This window comes from Euphorbia lathyris, chromosome 7 (assembly GCF_963576675.1).
Source record: "Euphorbia lathyris chromosome 7, ddEupLath1.1, whole genome shotgun sequence".
NCBI lineage: Eukaryota > Viridiplantae > Streptophyta > Magnoliopsida > Malpighiales > Euphorbiaceae > Euphorbia > Euphorbia lathyris.
In genome coordinates this window covers 87,942,921-87,959,073 of record NC_088916.1, presented here as the reverse complement: position 1 = coordinate 87,959,073, position 16,153 = coordinate 87,942,921, and the positions used below count along the sequence as shown (strand labels likewise).

The window sequence follows — 16,153 nt, the reverse complement described above, 5'->3', positions numbered from 1 at the left end:
GTGTAATTGCATTCGATAACCTCATAAACTCTTGGAACTTCAACGAGATAGTTGATGTTTTGAGATTATTGAATACAATTGGACAAGTATAGAGGTTATTAAATGCAATTGGATAAGAATATAAGGTTTTTTAATGTAATTAGATAAGAATAGGGATAAGGTATCAAAATAGGCCTAAGGTTTTTGGGGAAGTATCAATTTAGGCTCAACGTTCAAAATATCATCAATATAGGCTTAACGTTTACAACATAATATCAATTTAGGCTTAACGTTTACAATATAGCATCAATTTAGGCCTCACGTACAAAATAGCACCAATATAGGCTTAAAGTTTACAAAATAATACAAATTTAAGCTTAACGTTTAAAAAATATATCCAAATTACGCTACACGTCATAATTAAATTAATCATATTATATTCTTGTCCATTAAGATCTTATATTTGTTTTTCATCAATAATTCCATGACTCCTAAATTTCATTGCTCATGTAATATATGCAAACTAAAAGTAATTGAATATCTACAATTTTGTTCGAAATATTGTAGATAGTCAATGACATATATCAATATTATTTTAACTAGCGTTCGAAATATTCAATTACTTTTAGTTTTCATATATTACATGAGCCATAGAATTTAGGATCATGGAATGATGATGAAAAACAAATATAAGGTTTTAATGGACAATAATACTAATTAATTATATTATAATAAATAATAAAATAGAACTAAATAAAAAAATAACATGTAAAGTTAATAGGAAAAGAATATAATATGGTTAATTTAATTGTGACGTTTAGTTTAAATTGGATATATTTTATAAACGTTAAGCCAATATTGATGCTATTTTGTACGTGAGGCCTAAATTGATGCTATATTGTAAACGTTAAGGCTATATTGGTGCTATTTTGAACGTTGAGCCTAAATTGATACTTTTCAAAACACGTTAGGTCTATTTTAGTACCTTATCCCATAAGAATATAGAGTAATTTAGCACTTTCAAAATTTAGGGGGTTGTTGGAATATATCAAGCTTAATATTTTATACTAATTAAATATCTCACACAAATGGCCTGGCCTATATAACTATAGCTACTGTTTTCACAACTCTTGTTTTCTCCGCCCCTCTCTTGTCTTCTCTGTAAATGTGTCTGTGCATTCCATATTAATACCTCCCCCCGAGAGACCTCAAATCTGGAAAGTTGTTGTGATGTTGATGGTGTGCGATTAGGGTTTACCTTCTGCAGAAAGTGGCTCAACAAATCTTCGAGGTAACAAAGCAAATCAAATCTATGAAAACCAATTAAATCAGCATTCAGCAATGCTTTCAGAATCTCATCAAGTGATAGTCATGAACCTCCATTACGTTATCTGCTAAAATATTAATAGCACAAAGCTCTATATTTGAATTGCCCAATTCCAAGTTATTTCTGAGTTTTTGTTGGCATTTACTATTTGTTGCTCATTGGATTTTGATTCCATAATGATTTTTTTTTGCAGGAAATATTTTCTTTCCGAGCAACTACTTGAAAGCTATTGAATTTTAGAAGCATAATTCTTTCGGGTAAAACTTTGGACTTTTCATCTCTTGAATTTTAGGTTTTAATGAGAATTGTGAAGAGATCTATATTACTCCTAATCTATGCTATTGGGAAACATGTGTATCTATTGAATTTCCAGGGGTAGTTCTGAGAGTCTTATAGTTGTTATAGAAGCTTCACGAACTCCTTTTATTAGTTCAAGGAGGCAGAATCACCAGATAGTAACAAGGCTTGGAAATAGGTACATCCGAAGTATCAATCCACGAAAAACAATAATATAAAGAAGTGATTATAGTTCATGTTGGGATGTGAAAACCACTCGTACCAAAGAAAATGACACTTTCTTAATGCATATGTAAATCGATCATCAGAAGATATATGGAGACTTCTAGGTTCAAACACGAACTATACATGACGAGAAATCTCTTAGATGGCTATGAAAAAAGCTTTGAATGAGACAACTAAAGAATTCACCGAGTATGGTGGTCCTGAAGAACCAATTTACATGGATACATGGTCTAGTGGTCCTGTTTTGAGCACGAGTGAACAGGAGAAGTTGCCTTTTAAAGAAGAGATGACACAATATGCTCCAGATGAAGAACAAGATATGACAGAATGTGCTCCATCCGAAAAACAAGTTACTCAATAATCTATTTAACTGATCCAACTTTATGTTTTAAGTGAAATTTGATTGAAACTTCTTAACTTTGTTTTAAACATTGTTGGTATGCTAATTTTTGTTATTAGACGTTTCTATCATAATTAGTTTGTCTATGATAAAACTATGCCAGCTATGCTTGAAAGGTAACTTGATTTGAATGCTATCTACATCAGCCTATGATCTCTGTATCTTTATGAGATGTTTTTAATTGAAATTATTTGATCCAATTTAATTCCATTTGACATCTTAATATGTATTTCCATTGTTTCCAAGTAAATAGAGTGAATTTATATATGAGCATTTCTGAATTAGAAGGATTATATATGTGCTAAGTTGCACACAAATAGATATCAGAAATGTTATTTCTAAAAAGAAACGGAAATAGAAACGAAAAAGAAATGTTATGTTCATCTTTGACTGTTATTTCAGTTGTGGTCATATAAATGTAAGACTTGCTCCATATTTTGAAAATTAAACCCACCACGTTAATAAATGTGATGGAAATAATTGACATCCTTCTTTTATTCACTATAAAGGAGATTCAGATGCTCCATCATCATAAGGTTCAAATGGAGTAGATGGTTATTCAGCTTTGATGCGGATTTAGTATGTGGCTTGATGAGTTTTGACAAGTTGCTGCGGCAAGCATACTTTTCTCCTAATAAAATTTTTGCAGATCGGGTTATGGGTTCATAACTATCACTTGATGGTGTTCCCTACTTTCTTGAGGAAGTGTTTCTAGCGAGTTAAGCATTGTTTCTTCCTTCATAGTCCATTCCTCTCTTCAATAATGCTCTTTTTAAGGACAGATGTTTGATTAAAGAAATTGCATTCTTTTAAGGGCATATATGATGATTCACTGAAGGGAACACGGTCTGTTTGCATAACGGTACCGACATATTTTTTTTGCAACGGAGAACCATCATTTATAGGGATGGTTTGGCCCCTACTCATCTATCCATCTTTATTTGCGATTGCGGCTCCCAACATATGAAGGGTTGTGCATTTTCTTTTATGCTCCAAGGAGGCCAAAACGATGTCTTTCCTCACATTTTTGGGGAAGTGTTCCTACCGAGTTAAGCTTGGTTTTTTCCTTCATAGTTAATTTTCCTCGTCGGAAATTTATCAAACTCTACCAGTCAGAGACGAGATTATGTAAGCATTGCTCAATGCTCTGGTTTAATAGGTAGAATGGTTTTTGTCTTTTAAAGTTAGAGTTTGATTACAATGAAACTAATGTTGTTCTAAATTAGTAAATGAATATGTTGTTCTAGTCATGTGCACCCAATGATGTTTAATTTCCAATTCCAAATTCTTATTTTTTTTTTTTGTTGAGGATGTTACAAAAATATTTCAGAACGTTACAACCAAGATTTGCATTTTCAGGCTACCTGAATATCCTAAGCAGCTTCTGACTCACCTTTCACAGTCATTCCACACCACAAAATCACTCTAAATTAGAGTAAAACAAATAAATGTTATCATGATTATTGATATACGTGAATATCAGATTTGGACAGACCAGACATATCTATATAGAAATTGTATTTTATCGAACTTATTCACATCTCCTCCTCTGGTAAAATTTTGTCTTATGGTTTAAAACGTGTAGAAAAAATGACTGAAACTGTAAAAGTAACTAAACATATCTCTTGAGTGACTGCTATATCTCTTATCTTATGTTTTCTTTTCTTTGGTGTTCCTCTTTTATGTATCACAGAAGGTTAACAGTATTTTATTATATGGTAGACAACAGCTTCACACCAAATGGTTGAATTTAAGTAAAATGGTGTAAGGTATTTTATTATATACTTTCTCATATTTGGATTTTGCCCCCAAATTCCATTCTTAGTCAACTAAGAGTAGTTTAAGCTTCCCTGTAACTTCGTGGTAAGCTTGAAGAAAATTAGGGATAAGATAAGTTTTTTCCCTGCCAAGTGGTCCACGCTTTCTTAACTCTAGCAGCTCAACCAAAGGGACTCAATCAAACTGTTCTTCTAGAAATGATGGGATACTCACAGCACCAAACAAATCTTATTTTTAGATTTAGTTTCAGACAAATCAATCTACTTAATCTTATAATTAATAAATTGTATAAGGCTAACTCCTTCTAAAGTTATTGAAAAAAATTAATTTTGTCCTTATCTTATAAAACATCTTAATTTTGTCCATTCATAATTTCTTTTGTGAATTTTATTTTGATAATAGAAAATTTGATTTAGTTTTATCATTTTCAAAATAATTTCGAATAAAAAGTTTCCACCAAATTTATTAGAAAATTGAGCCAATAATTTACAGCAAAGATAAAAATTAAGCCATTTTATAAAATTAGAGGGAAATTCCCAATAACCTCATGATTAAAATTGAGGTTCTCCTAAAAATAAATCTGATCCATAGTAAAATTATATATGACTCGACAACAACACACGTAATCGATACTATCCCAATTAGGTTAATACGAGATTGAAATGAAATTTTTTGGGTTAGATTACGGTTTAATCATTTTGACACTAATTCGAAATTGACACGACATGATCACAATACAAACTCAATAGTTGCAACATGTAATATTTATGTTGTAAGTTTTTATACATTTTTTATTGGGACAAGGGTCTAATTTAACCATGCCGCTTCAATCAAAGTGCAGGTTTAACGTATGAAGTGATGCAAATTAAACCCTAATTTTTTCAAGCAATACCAATTTTAACCAAGCTCTGTCCAAAATTTAAATGATAATGTGTTCAATTGATCTAAATGATCCCTGAGTTGCGTACCTTCCTGCATTCGCAGGCCAAACAGATGTTGTTTCAGAAGAAGTTTGTTCGTTAGAGATTTCGTCATGTATAAGCTCTCTAACTTCATCCACAGACCGGCAGCAGTCTCTTCGTCTCAGTGATGATGTCATCTGCGAGGCACAACATAATTGTTGAATGTGCCTTTTCTTCCAGAATCGTCATCTCAGCAGTGACTTCTCCCGTTGCCTTCTTCAACGGCGTCCACAGACCTTGTTGTTTTAACAAAGCCCGCATCTTGATCTGCCATAGACTGAAACTATTTCTCCCAATAAACTTTTCGATTTTCACGTTCATCGCAGACATCTTTCTCTGATACCAGTTTGTTGTGCCAAATTAATGAAAGATAAATAAACAATCAATCGAAAAACACAGATTTACGTGTTCACCAACGTTGTGTTGGCTAGTCCACGGGCAGAAGGAGAATAGTATTATTAGGAGGCGAAAATCAGATTACAATGATTAGGTTACATAATGGGGGTATTTATAATACCTAATCTAACCTAATCCCACTAGGAACCCATGATCCTAATCCCACTAGGAACCCATGATCCCAATCCCAATCCAACTAGGAACTCATGATCCCAATCCAAATAGGAACCCATGATCCTAATCCAACTAGGAATCCGAAACCCAAATCCTACTCCGAATAGGAAACGGGATATACTGATTCAAGGCATTACGACAATACGTAAATATCGCATTTGGACAAACCAGGGCCTAGGGTATGGAGGAGCCCAAAAATAATATTTTTAGAAAAAAAAATACAAAAATGAAATCTTAAAAGATAAAACAGTTAAGGAAATAATCCTAGGCTTAAATAATTTGCAACACATATCTAGGCACAATGGAGGGAAGGGTCCAAATATAATGTTTTATAAAAAATACTGAAATTAAAATCTCAAAATGATAAATACATGTCATAGTCCTAAATAGTCACAACACATAAATTTATTACTATAATAATTTTTCACATGTTGATGCAAATGATTCTTTTTCAGAAATGAAAGTTTTGCAAATCTTTGGCCAAAATTATTGCTGCAGCATTTGAAATTCTTGAGTTTGTCAAAACAGCAGATTATTACCCAAATGTTTCGATTGCGCTTCGAATCCACTTAACTATATATCTGCTAAAAGAAATTTTTTAGAGTTAAAATTATTGAAAAACTATTTGAGATCATCATCGCAAAAAAAGATTAAATAGTTTAATAATTTTATCTATTGAGAAAAATATATTAGAGAATGTTGGTGTATGCTTATTTTTAGTGATTCTGCATTTAGAAATGCTCGTAGATAATATTTTGTATGAGCAACTAAGTTTTTAATATGAAATAAAATATTTTTTTATTTCAAACTTTATTAGATCCCTTGTTAAAAGTAATAAAAAGGTGTCATTTATAAGTAATTTTTCTTTTTACATAATTGATTTTTTACCTGTACTTATTTACTAGACAACAACTTCATACCAGATGGTAGAATTTAAGCAAATAGTGTAAGGTATTTTATTACATAGTTTCTCATATTTTGAATTTGCCCCCAAATTCCATTCGTAGCCAACTAAGAGTAGTTTAAGATTCCCTATAACTTGGTCGCCAGATTGAAGAAAATTAGGGATAGGATATGTTTTTTTTCCTGCCACTTGCTCCACTCTTTCTTAACTCTAGTAGCTCAACAGGTGAGACTCAATCAAACTATTCTTCTAGAAACAATGGGATACACAACTTTTTTTGAATGAAGGTTGGAACAAGGACAGAAAAAGAAGCCAGACATCCCAGCCAGGCTGGCACCCTTAGCCGCTTAAACTGCCCAGCCCATTATATTAAAAAATCCAAAAGAGTACAAAGAAAGGATAAAACAGAACGGATATTGTAGGAAACAAATGAGGGTTACAGAAAAACCAAATTGAAATTAAGAACGGAAATCGGAAATCGAACTGTGCCGTGGCGGAGACCACTGCCTTGAAAGCGATTTCGGAAAACGATTGAAAGAAAAGTTTTTTTCGAAACTGGTTGTGTTTATAGCCTCCAAAAATATGAACGTTGTGTCGGGACGGGCGGGCGTCGCGCGAACGAGCGCGCGTGGTATATTTGCTAAAAACCACTTAACACAATTTAAAGGCTTCTAAAGGCCAACTCTATATATACCCACTCAAAGGGTTATAAGTTTCCCATTTGGGATTGTAAAAGTGCTCTTGAGAGCAAAGTGGTTAAAGACAAATATACCCCACACTTTCAAACCCATTTTTATTAAACACACCAATGTTTCAAAGCCATTTTTCTAACAGATATGTCCAACGTTACATAGATCGTCAAAAATAAAAGATTGACAAAATTCAGGGGCAGAGTGCCACCAGGTTAATCACGGGGATGAAGCTCCAAAGCGTGCCAAAGAGTCAGCCGAGCGGTTTCCTTCCCTGTAAATGTGTAATTATTACCTCCATATTAGCGCATTAGTGTAAAAATCTCGTCCAAGCTTGTCAGATCAGCCACGGGACCTTCGAAGAACGCTGTTTTAACATGCTTACCACAAAAGAGGAGTCTGATTCTATCCATAGTTGGTGCCACCCTTTTTCCCATGCGATTTCAATTGCGAAAATGACAGCCCCAGCTCAGCAATATGCACAAAGGATTCACCAATGGGGAAGGCGAAACAGCCCTTCGGGAACCCTCTATGGTGTCGAAAAATGCCTCCTGAACCTGCCAAACCTGGTGAGCCTGATGCGGATCCATCTGTGTTGGCTTTGGTCCATCCCGCCGGCGGGGGACCCAGCGAACGATAATTATGTTCGGGGCAGGCCGCTGTCGAATGGTTCCGGGGTCAGCAAAATGTCTAGTCTCACGAACCGAGAGCCATAGCCGGGATTTAGTAATTTGGATTGATATCGTTAAAAAAATCATGGTTCTGAGTTTTCCGGATCAGCCAAGGGCAAGTGATGATTGCCACTCTCCAAAGGTTCATCAAATGTTTAGGAATCCTTCGATGTTGCAAATCATTGAAGAAGTCGGCGAATGGGCCAGCAGGTGTTATCGTGGAATTGAAGAATTCTCCAGCACCAAACAAATCTTATTTCTGGATTTTGTTTCACACAAATCAATCTACTTATAAAGCTAATTCCTTCTAAAGTTATTGAAAAAGATAATAATTTTGTCCTTATCTTATAAAACAGCTTAATTTTGTCCATTCATAAACTTTTTTGTGAATTTTATTTTGATAATAGAAAATTTTATTTTATTTTATCATTTTCAAAATAATTTCGAATAAAAAGTTTCCACGGAATTTATTAGAAAATGATAAAATTGAACCAATATTTTAGGGCAATGATTAAAAGTAAGCCTTTTTGTAAAATTAGAGGGAAATTCCCAATAACCTCAAGATTAAAATTGAGGTTTTCCTAAAAATAATTTTGACCCATAGTAAAATTATATATGACTCGACAACACCACATGTAATCGATATCATCCTGATTAGGTTAATACGAGATTGAAATGAAATTTTTTGGGTTGGATTACGGTTTAATAATTTTGACACTACTTCGAAATTGACACGGCACGATCCCTATAGAAACTCAATAATTGCAACATGTAATATTTATTTTGTAATTTTGTATATTTTTTTATTGGGATAAGCGTCAAATTTAACCATAACGCTTCAATCAAGGTGCATATTTAGCTCCTAACATATGAAGTGATGCAAATAAAACCCTAATTTTTCCAAGCAAGACCAAGTTTAGCCAAGCTCTGTCGAAAATGCAAAAAGACTGGTTACTGTTATTTAATTATCACGTCGTATCTTCCAAACAAGTTTGTCGTTAGATTGAAGCAGTTATATATATTTTTTATTTTTCTTATAACTATAATAATAACACTATAAATATTTAAGAGAATTTGATAAAAAAATTGTGATTAAGTTATATGTAGCAGATTTAGTTTTTAGCATTTTAGCAGAATTTTTATAGTTTTGTTACTAATAAATTAATAAACTAAAGTGATAGTAAAATACTAATAAAACATGTTTTTTCTAATTTTCGGTAAGGTATGACTCAAATTGATCTTACTATCAGAGTTAAATTTGCATAATTTCATACGTTAAGGTTAAATCACAATAGAATTAAGAACGTTAGGGTTAAATTTAAGACTAATATTTGGCCCAAACTGTTACAGTGAGAGACACCATGTGTCACATGTCAAAAAGAAAATAACTTATTGGTAAATACTTGTGAACTTTTAAGAATTTAGAGAACAATTGAAATTTTGAGGTTATTGAAATTAATTATATAAAGATAAAATTGGACAAAAATATGAGGCTATTAAAGATAATTAGACAAAAATAGAAGGTCTAATTTAGAACTTTAAAACTTTAGTGGGTAGGTGAAGTTTGAGAGGAATGGATGACATCACCTATATAACTGGACTTACACCTTTACTCTTCTCAATCGCGGAATAGCAATTAGCGTTACCCAATGTTCATAGATATCTCTTGTGTGAGATCTGAATAGTAGATAGCCCATATATCAATTATGGATACGGTTAGGATTAGGGTTTATCTTCTCCAGAAAGTGGCATAATCAATTCTATAGAAATCAATACTTAGGATTAGGGCTTATCTTTTCTAGAAAGTTAGCATTCATCAATGCTTTTAGGATCTGATCTCTAACTGCTCTGTCCTCGAGTAAATTTCCAAAGAGAATCAAGCTTAATTCTATAAAAACCCTTCCTCAAGAAAGAAGGGAGGAGCATCAAGTGATGGTCAGTATTTTGATCCTATCTTAATAATTTTTTTTTGCAGGAAACTATTAACAAATCAAATTCCTGCGTTTTTCTTTGTTGGGTTTCATGTTTTAATAGCAATTCTGAAGATATAATGAGTTTTTCAACTACTCTAGCTTATTATATGTGTTTACAAATGATCTATCATTATTAATTTTTCTTTAATTACTTGTTTTCTATAGTGGTTTTTAAAAAATGATTATGCCAAAAGGTGAGAATTTTAGGATTGTAATTGTGATTTCAATAGATTTATTGTCAAATTTGTTTGTTTGTGAGTGCCTTACATAAGTTGTCTGATGTGTTCTATAAGTTTGTTTTAAACTTGATATGCTCATTTTTGTTAGATGTTGCTCTCTAGTGTGTTTGTTTATATAACCTATCTAATGTGTGAGGATGATATGATTACTTGAAATTGAAACCGCAAGTTTGTTTATGCTTCTGGTGTTATGATAAGTTTTTTTATACAAATCAAGATTGTTTGTTATTTGCTATGATGAAACTATGCTGCTAATGCTTGATCTGAATATTATGTAAATTTCAGCAGACAATTATTTTTGCTGTAATTTCCTGCATTTTCAACTAGTTGAGATTGTGGCTTTGGGAGTAACTATTTTTAGCTTAATTTGCAATGGAGAAAATTGCAGAGTCCAAATCTGTGTTTGTTCATTTAGTAAAGCATTAGCTATTGTTCATTTTAGTTTGACAATGCTAGATGTTTCTCTCAAAACACTAATTTGTTGTTTGTAACAAATGATTAGGAAATTGTTGGTGCCTGATTTTCTCAATTGGTATTATTGTTTTGCTTCAATTCAGTTGCCTACTTTTAGGCGGATTGATTCAACCGATATCATTCATTGCATTTGTAATGACTATATTATCAGCTTTTTTAATTGTTTGATCAACACCGAATGAATTTAATTCCATTGAAGATCTTAATCTATTTCCATTGTTTCCAAGTAAAGAGATTGAATTTAGAGATTAGCATTTTTGAGGAATATATATGTGCTATGTTGCACGGAAACGGAATGCGGAAAATCTACGGAAGAAGAGTTCAACAGAGTATATAAAAATGTAACTTGCTAGAAAAGAAAAATGTCTCCATTTGTACCGGAAATGGAAGGATGATTTGAGCCATATTATGAATTCAATTCTTACATTGACTGGCTTTTTAGATACTTAATTAATTCCGATTAAGGAAAACTTATACACAATAATTAGTGATTCATCAAAGAAAGAGAAAGGAATTCTTGTTAGAATTTTTTAGATAATATTTTGGGTGTAGAAAGTGAAAGACACGCCAAATATATAAATAATTATGAACTTTTGAAAGTTCATGAGATTTTTGAGATTATTAAATACAATTGAACAATAATATGGATTATTGAATGTAATTGTATAAGATTATAAGGTTATTTAATGTAATTAGATTAGAATAGAGGGTAATTTAGAACTTAAAAAATGTAGGGGTTGTTTTATCTATGATGCCTATTATTTGATATGAATTCAATATCCCATACAAATAGCCTGACCTACATAAATGCATATTGTAAATGTGGTTGTGCATTAGACATTGATATCTCCAATCTTATGTGCTGTGGATTAGGGTTTACGTTCCACAAAAAGCGGCTCAACAGATCTGGCAGGCAACAAATAAAATCAAATCGAAATCAACATCAAAGAGGTAATAAGAATCATTATTTTATAGATAGCTAGGGTTGTTAAGAACGGAAAATATTCACAAAAATCTGAAAAACCTTAACTATGTGCAGGAAAAACAATGGTGAAGAAACATGAGAACAGCAAAGATCTTTCAGGCTTTCTCAAGAACAAAAAAAGGATATTTTATCAGTGATTGCTGAATGTTGCCGGCGAAAACAATCTCTTCTAACAGCGAGGATGATATGAGACTGCAAGTAAGTTTATGTTTAAATTACTAATTTCTTCTTTAAATATGCATTATTTAAAGGAAATCATTCTAGAGATCTTGTGTTGTTTAGATGCATTTTTGGTTGATTGATCCTACAAAACCATGGTGCTGTACCTAAAAATTAATATTGATCAATTTGTTTAGAGAAGCAGCAGCAACAGAGTACTTAATATCTAGAACACTCTTGGGTATTGTTATGAACCCCGTCCCCCTCTAGGATATTTTGCTCAATGCCATTGCAGATGAGGCTGTTTTATGTCTGAAAAGTCTTGATGCAAACACATTACCTTTAGAAATGTCAGCAGAAATCTCTCTCACTGCTAGGATAGTGGAGAAAGAAGTTTCTTTACAAATGTTCGGCCATAAAAATTTTTCACTGACATATTGCGACATGTTCTAGGATCGTCAAGCTCAAGCGAAGCGCTAGTAATTCCCAGTTTTCCTCATCGAGTGTTCGGGAGTATGAGCATTGTCCCAAGCGCTGTGGATTTTGACTTGGGTGCACGTGAATTATGGGACTGGGATCCTTGCAAAAACGTCCCTGAAGATGACCGTACTATGTTCGTGGCGTTTTCAAGAGGTTTTCCAGTGACGAAGGAAGTTACAACTCTTTTCATTGAGTTAATTGGTGTGGGTGTTGTTGATGTTAAGATGCAAAAAAAATATGCCAGAAAATGAACAACCATTGTTTGGAAAAATGATCCTGGATAGATTTCTCTGTCATATTGGGCGAAAGAACACCTCCATGAGTAATTTTTACATCAGCAGCAGCAACAGAGTAATTCAAAGCAGTAGTAGCAACAGCTAGATGAAGGGACTGCACTACATTGGAAAAAGAGGCAGAATCAAATGGAAGGTAAAGAGAAAAAACACCAAATACAATGGATTCACTATATTTGGAATGTAAGATGTGCAAATGTTGATGAGGTTGCCAAAATAATAAAGACACTTAGAATGAACAAAGGTATAAATAATCCAAGTAGTTGAGATTACAGGCTTTGGTTGTACTTCAGTTTAGAGTTAATGTATCAATATTGCCCACGTTTTAATCATCTTGTCTAATCCATGGTTATCTCTGAATTTGAAGGTGTTTCTATTTATTCAGTTCTTAGGACAACGTAATATGCTAGTTTTTGAAGAATCATTACAGTGTTTTCAGAATTTCCATTAAAACATAAAACCCAACAAAGCAAAAGTGCAAAGATTTACCATAAGGCTAACTCGATTGGTTAAGAAAAATAGGTGCCTACAAAAAAATTTAAGACAAAATCAAAATCCATGTGGGTTTGTTAGCAACAAAAAAAACAAAAACACATAAATAAATTTTATGAATGAAGAAAAAAAAATATGATGTTAAAAAATTTATAATAATATTTAATATTGGTTTAAAGATATTATATTAAAAAATAATTACAATTTGAAAAAATTAATAATACATTTTTTCAAGTATATTAATTTTGGTGTATATGTAGTTCCAAAACTTCTTTAAAATTAATTAGATTAAATTTGAAACTAAAAGATAATTTTTTTTATGTATATAACTATAGGCAATTTTAGACTTTCATTTACAAAAACAAATGTAAAGACTAAAGAATTGATTAAGATAAAACTTAGGGAACTTATAATAATATGATGGATTTACTAGCGTGTTAAGTAAATACATAAAAACCTTATAATTATTTACCCTGGTATTTATATATTTTGCGTTTTTTTTTACATGTGGCAAAGTGTCTTTCACTTTCTACATCCCGAAGATTCTATTGAGATATAAGCAGCGCCAGCTCTGCCTTTAGGAATAGAGCGGCCGCCTAGGTGCGCCAAAAAATAGGTGCATATATAATAATTTTTTCATATATGAATAATATTTTATTGATTAGTTGTATTATCTGTTAAAAATAAATAAAAATTAACATCGAATATAAATTTTAATTAGCAATTTTACATCTAAAAGGGTCATGGCAAATTTTAGATAATAATATTGTTATGTTTTATGATTATTTTTTTCTTTTTTCCCAAATTTTAAAGTTACACGGTATTTTTCATTTTTTTAGGAAAAGGTTTATATCATTGCATTAGATGATATTTGGAAGATTTTAAGTGATTGACAAATATTAGTTAATTCAGTTTTTTCTAATTTTCAGTAAGGTAGAGCTAAAATTGATCTTACTTGGAAAGGCTATATGTGCATTTTTCTTAAAATGTTTGGGTTAAAGTTATAATAATATAAACATATAATCTTGTAACTCAACTTTCTCATTTATACAACAAAAAATTATACTAATGTTTTTAGTTACTTCTCTAACAATAATAGAGGGTATTGGATGAAATTAGATATGAATGTGGGTCATTAGGAACTTTTAAAAATTGAGGCAAAGGGCAACAAATAAAGAGGCAACAAATGTGGGAGCAGTTAAGGTTTTGAGCCAAATAAAGAGGAAACAAATGTATTAAGCTGAAACAATGTGTATGCACAAATGTAAAGTCACTTTTTTTATGTTCATATTATCAAATGCCATGCGACCATAGGAATAATACATTAGATTCCATTAGAATACTATACTTGTTCAGTTATTTTTACAATGTTGCTGGTAGCTAATAGATATTAGCTAATATATTGGATTGCTTTTGTACTCATAGGGTAAATAAGTATATAGTTATACAAACACACATATACAAACAGTGCTCCATGTACAGTTAAAGATATGATGGTTCTTCCTAGTAAAAAATATATTGGTACCGTTATGCAAACAGATAGTGTTCCCTTCAGTGAATCTTCATATATGCCCTTAAAAGAATGCAATTTCAGAAATGCTCATCTATAAATTCACTCTCTTTCCTTGGAAACGTTGGAAATACATTAAGATGTCAAATGGAATTTAATTGACTCTCTTTATCAGTGATGGATCAAAGAATTTAAATTAAAAACATCTCATATAGTTACAAATCAAGTTACCTTTCAAGAATCGCATGCATAGTTTTATCATAGACAAACTAATTATGATAGAAACAAAAATTAGCATAGCAACAATGTTTAAAACAAAGTTAAGAAATTTCCAGCAAATTTCACTTAAAACATAAAGTTGTATCAGTTAAATAGATTGTTCAGTAACTTGTTTTTCGGTACATTCTGTCATATCTTGTTCTTCAGCTGGAGCACATTGTGACATTGTGTCATCTCTTCTTTAAAAGGCAACTTCTCCGGTTCCCTCGTGCTCAAAACAGGACCACCAGACCCTGTATCCATGTAAATTGGTTCTTCATGCAAAGGGCATTTCTTTCTATACTCGGTGAATTCTTTAGTTGTCTCATTCAAAGCTTTTTCATAGCCATCTAAGAGATTTCTCGTCATGTATAGTTCGTGTTTGAGCCTAGAAGTCTCCATATGTCTTCTTTGTTGCTCCTCCATCTTCGCCTTGTGCAAATTATAAACCATGTTATTCTGATGATCGAACTCGCTAAGAAACATTTGTTGTTGGATACTCGAGTTTTGATAAGCCTGCTCTTTCACATGATAGGACATCCCAGCTTTTTCCAAGACTTGTTGCATTTGCTCCATATACATATGGAATTCGGATGTTGACTTCAAATTATTATCCCAACGTCCAGGAAAAACAATAATATAAAGAAGTGATTATAGTTCAGGTTCGGATGTGAAAACCACTAGTACCAAAGAAAAATGACACTTTCTTAATGCATATTTATAAATAGTAAACAGCTGGCAAATAAAAAAAACTATAACTTGAACAAGCATGTGAGAGTTTTTCTGGAGGTAGTCATAAGGGTCAGATTTGACTCTTACAGTACTTCCTACTATCTTTTCTTCAAATGTTTATGAATCCCGGAGAAGCCCCTGAACTAAACTCTTTTTCAAACAGATAAGTTTAATATTATCAAGAATATGGCAGATTGGTAGCAAATTCAATTTTGGCTGTTGTTCGCTGTTTGAAATTAATTGCATTAGTGTTAATGGGTATCTTCTTGCCTTTGTTCTTTATTTGTTGCTAGTTTTCTGAACAAATAAAGAACAAAGGCAAGGAGATATTCATTAACACTAATGCAATTAATTTCAAACAGCGAACAACAGTCAAAATTGAATTTGCTATCAGTCTGCCATTATTCCTGATAATATTAAACTTATCTATTTGAAAAAGAGTTTAGTTCAGGAGCTTCTGAGGATTCAGAAAATTTGAAGAAAAGATAGTAGGAAGTATTGTAAGATTCAAATCTGACCCTTTGACTACCTCCAGAAAAACTCTCACATGCTTTTTCAAGTTATAGGTATTTATCTGTTAGATGTTTCCTATTTATAAATATGCATTAAGAAAGTGTCATTTTCTTTGGTACCAGTGGTTTTCACATCCGAACATGAACTATAATCACTTCTTTATATTATTGTTTTTCATGGATTGATACTTCCAATGTACCTATTTCGAAGACTTGTGACTATCTGGTGATTTTGCATCCCTG

At 32.1% G+C, this 16,153-nt stretch overlaps 1 long non-coding RNA gene across 1 annotated transcript; it reads left to right on the top strand.

Annotated features, from left to right (window-relative positions):
- Window positions 1-9,448: 9,448 nt before the first annotated feature.
- Window positions 9,449-12,744, top strand: LOC136201259 (uncharacterized). Its single transcript, XR_010673762.1, has 4 exons — window positions 9,449-9,738; window positions 11,363-11,440; window positions 11,529-11,672; window positions 12,087-12,744. It is a non-coding gene; the product is annotated as an uncharacterized lncRNA (long non-coding RNA).
- Window positions 12,745-16,153: the final 3,409 nt, after the last annotated feature.